This window comes from Notechis scutatus, chromosome 4 (genome assembly GCF_049901735.1).
Source record: "Notechis scutatus isolate UNSWTSFEM ecotype Mainland chromosome 4, rNotScu1.2, whole genome shotgun sequence".
Classification (NCBI taxonomy): domain Eukaryota; kingdom Metazoa; phylum Chordata; class Lepidosauria; order Squamata; family Elapidae; genus Notechis; species Notechis scutatus.
The window spans coordinates 38314987-38319975 of NC_142012.1; positions in this window are offsets into that span (position 1 = coordinate 38314987).

Sequence of the window (4989 nt, forward strand, 5' to 3'; positions counted from 1 at the left end):
TGTCAGTTGCCATGAAGCTTGAGGAGATAATGGCATATTTATTAATATCAAGATTCTTTACTTTTAGTACATAAGGTAACACATAAAATGGTTGTTCTGCTCCCATGCCTTATAAATGAATTATCTGTCAGCATTCCAGAAAAACAAACTCCAACACCAAAACTCCAAGACAGGCATTTTCTCAAAGTTCCATTTTATTAGAGTTGTATTACTGGCACATCTGTGAAAATCTGAATCTGAGAGTTCTGGGTTTTACCACAGTAAATTAAAAATCACAAATCCATCCCCTGTACCCATCAGTCCATCACATGGTCCAATCACCATCCGTCCCAACTTGAGACATCCCCTAACCCCTTTTCATCCAGGTGCAGGAAAGACATGACCTTGACTTCAAGGAAGCATGCTATTTACATACACTCTACAAAATCCCCCCCCTCCTAATTTCCCAGGCACAGGAATGTGGCAGCATGGAATCTTCTGGTGCTAAATGGCTTCCAAAGCTGACATTACCTGTGAATTATTTTCCATGGTTGCAATTTACTGTTAAATACAAACTTCTTGGAAGGGATTTTGGTGAGAGATTATAAAAGCTGACATGTGTGATCACTACCTTAGAGAGGTACAGCCAGGCAGACTGTACCTTAGCCACTGGGAAAAAAAACTCTTTTATACTGTTAGAAGAAACATCCATCTGGTTCAGTTCCAAGTGGGGAGAAAGACACTGGAAAGATGGAGACAGATTGGAAAGATGGTTTATTGATGAATAGGACCACATGGGCTTGAGGTCCTGGGTAGCTGAACACGTGGAATGGGCTTTGCCTGAAGGATAATCCCATCATCCTAGAGCCTAAGGACTTTTGTAGATAGGCTGGCCCAGTCTTTCTTAATGGGCACCAAATATCTGCTGCGGGTAGGGAACTGTTTTCTGTCTTTAAAACATGTTTCTTCTTTTATCATCCAGGGAAATATAATATTCTGCCTTTTTAGTATTTCCTAAAATATTTCATTGTGGGAGGGGAGTGGCTTCCCACAATACTTTCTCCTTCAGCCCAAATTATAACAGGTAAAAGCATTTTTGCTGAAGCTGTTAAGGATTCATGTAGGTACAGATGAAAGTTGGATAAATTTAAAGTGAGCAACATGTCCCAACATGGCCCGCTTCCGTCCAGACTTTTCTATACCATACTATGTGATAAAAAATTAAATATTTTTCCAATGATGGCTGAGTCATATCACCAGGTAATAATTCTTTTGTCCACTACAGGCATTTTCTGTTAACCATTTTCCCATGGTTAAAAAAAATTGCAAGTTTTTCATGGATGGAGAAGGAATACATTGCTGAGCTTGTTAAATATCTGGTTTTCAATATTTATGTAGAAAATCAGAGTAATATGGTGATTCTGACTGTACCAGCTGCTTTTTATTTATTTATTTATTTATTTGATTTGCCAATTGTTTACAAGATAATAAGTATAAATGTATACATAGTTGTGAATACATGAAATGGGTACATATAAGAAAAATAAAAGAATAAGAGAAACAATAGGACAGGGACGGTAGGCACGTTGGTGCGCTTTATGCATCGCCCCTACAGACCTCTTAGGAAAGGGGTGAGGTCAATAGTAGACAGTCTAAGGTTAAAGTTTTTGGGGTTTGGGGAAGAAACTAGAGTCGGGTAGAGTATTCCAGACATTGACCACTCTATTGCTGAAGTCGTATTTCCTGCAATCAAGTTTGGTGCGGTTTACTTTGAGTTTGTATCTATTGTGTGCTCTTGTGTTGTTATGGTTGAAGCTGAAGTATTCATTGACAGGTAGGACATTGCAATGTATGATTTTATATACCATGCTTAAGTCAGACCGAAGACGGCGTAATTCAAGGTTTTCAAGTTCTAGAATTTCAAGTCTGGTGGCATAAGGTATTCTACAACGAGTAGAGGAGTGGAGAACTCTTCTTGTGAAATATTTCTGGACTTTCTCAATTGTGCTAATATCAGATACGTAGTGTGGGTTCCAGACTGATGAACTGTATTCGAGTATTGGTCTAGCAAATGTTTTGTATGCTCTGGTTAGTAGTGTGATATTACCAGAGAAAAAGCTACGTAGGATTAGGTTAACAACTCTAATGCCTTTTTGGCTATGTAGTTGCAGTGGGCTCTAGCACTTAGATCATTAGAGGTGAGTATTCCAAGGTCCTTTACAGAGCTTGAGTCATCAACAAGATCTTGACTATTCAGCTTGTATTTTATTTTCTGATTTTTTTGCCAATATGTAAGACAGAGCATTTATTTGTTGAGATTTGAAGTTGCCATTTGTTTGACCACTCTGATACATAGTCAAGATCTTTTGTAGGGTAGCAGTATTGTCTGTGGTATTGAACAGCTTTACATCATCAGCGAAGAGAACGAAATTGCTCTTAATATGATCACAGAGGTCGCTTTATGTAGAGTATGAAGAGAGTTGGTCCTAGAACACTGCCTTGGGGAACACCACTATTGACAGGTACTGGATTTGATAGTACGCCTCCGATTTTGACCATTTGTTGTCTGTTTGACAGGAATGCTTCTATCCAGTTATTCAGTTGTCCAGAGATACCATAGGATTTTATTTTTAGGAATAGTTTGTCGTGTACCACTGAATCAAAGGCTTTACAGAAGTCTATGTAGATTGCGTCTATTGCTTTGCCCTGGTCGAGTTGTGTCGTCCATATGTTTTTGCAGTGTAAGAGTTGCAGATTACAGGATAGTTTTTTTCTGAAACCAAATTGTTTATTGGAGAGTAGGTTGTTTGTCTCTAAGTGGTGGATGATGGATTGGTTAATAATTGATTCCATGACTTTACAGGTGACGCAGCATAAGGAGATTGGCCTGTAATTTTCAACTAGGCTTGGGTCTCCCTTTTGAAGATGGGGATGACTGTGGCTTGTGACCATAGGTTAGGCAAGGAGCTGGTTCTGAAAGATTTTTCAAAGATTATGCTTAGAGGTTTGGCTATGGCAGTGGATAGCTTTCTTAAGAAGTAGGCACATATTCCATCCGGTCCAATAGATAGAGATGGTTTTAGGTTGCGTAGTGCTTTTTCAACATTGTCTTCTGTGAAATCGATATGTATTAGATCATTGTTGTTATCTGTGGTACGGCTAGGAAATACTGGGCATGATCCATTGCTGTTTACAAATACTGAGCCGAAGAATGTGTTAAAGATGTTGGCTTTAATGGTGTCGTGCGTTGCAGTCTTTACCATCAGGTCCTATCAAGGGAGGGATGGACCTTGAGTCTTTTAGTTTGTTGTTTACAAAATTGTAAAAAGCACGGGTGGAATTGGTGCTTAGAAGGTTTTCCTCTTGTTTAATGTGATAATTGGTGCATTCGGTCTTTATCTGGTGGCATAAATTTTTGTATCGGTTTTTGAAATTGGCAACGTGACCAGATTTGTTTTTCCGCCAGAGTGATCTCTTTTGGATTGAAGTTTCCTTATTGATATGGGTAATCTGCTTTTTGTTTTGTTTTGGGAGCTGTTGTTGGTACATATAGTTTGATGACTCTTTTGACTTCAAGTAAAAATATGTTGTAATGGTCTTCAACAGTATTGCATCCAGTGAATAGAGATTGCCAATCAAGGGATGAGAGATCGTTGTGTATAAGATCATAGTTGCCTTTTTGAAGTTACAATTGGGAATTACATCATTGTGGTGATTTTTGTGTGGACGTATGTTGAGACAAAAGTCAATCATATTGTGGTCGCTACTGAAAAGGGTTCTTTAGTTTGTATTCCGTAAATTAAATTCAAACTATTGCAGAAGATGAGATCGAGGCAGTTGTTTAGTCTGGTGTTGTTGGTTACTAGTTGTTCCAGTCCCAGATTTGTAGTAGCATTGTAGAAGGTTGTGTGTATGATTTCAGTTGTACAATCATTTAGGGTCCAGTCAATATGAGGTAGATTGAAATCACCAAGAAAGATAAAAGGGTATGGGCAGGATGCAGCCCATGTTAGTAATGTATTTAGCTTGTTTACATGTTCGATGTCATAATCAGGTGCTCTGTAACATAGTAAGAATCGAATTGTGATATTTAAGGATAGTTCACAGATGATGGTCTCAGGAAGAGCAAGCTCCTGGGTAACTTGGATATTTTTAGATGTAAGGATTTTTATAGAAGATAGCAACACCACCTCCTCGACGATTTTCACAATCTGATCGGTAAACATGATAGTCTCTTACTGTGGTAATGGAGTCGGGAGAGATGCATTGAGCCATGTTTCACAGACAAATATAATGTCAAAGTTAGCCATATTTAGGAGGATGAGAAATTCAGGTATTTTATTCACGAGGCTTCTTGCATTGAGTAGTTTGCATTTAAGGCCGGCAGTAGTTGGAATTGAGGTAGTTGGGGGCGTGCGTGCCTAGTCTTGGGTGATGGTGGATCGGTTGAGGTAGGGTTGAGGTTTTCAATTTAACAATACTGGACAAAGAAATTAACATTGTTATAGTTAACATATAACATTGTTAACATTTATAGTCTTCTTATGCAACACAAATAATCTCCCAGTAGCCCAAGGAACTCGACAAAAATATAACACATTCAATATAAAGGTCACAGTGAGCCGTAAGTCAACAGCATAAAGTAAAATGGATTTTGACTGATTTATCTCTCGGTTGTGCCAATCCAACAGGGTTGAATAAACCACGCTTTGCCTACACGTGGTTGATCCAGCAAAGTTAAACGACGTCAGGATGACCACAGACTAGACTCGAAAATTGAACAAGCCACTTACATATCGTTACCGCAAAACGTGTCTATCGTGGCAAAAGGAGTCGAGTCCTATACTGAACAAAGCAATACATGACACCTCCTAGTTCCGTTTGATCTAGTCCAGCCGCGTCGGATAGGAACAGGGATGTTTGAACTCTCGCGCCTAATTTATTAGTCTTGCGAATCGCGATTTCATGAAACGGGACTTTTTTTTTTTTTTTTTTGCCCAAGAATAACAG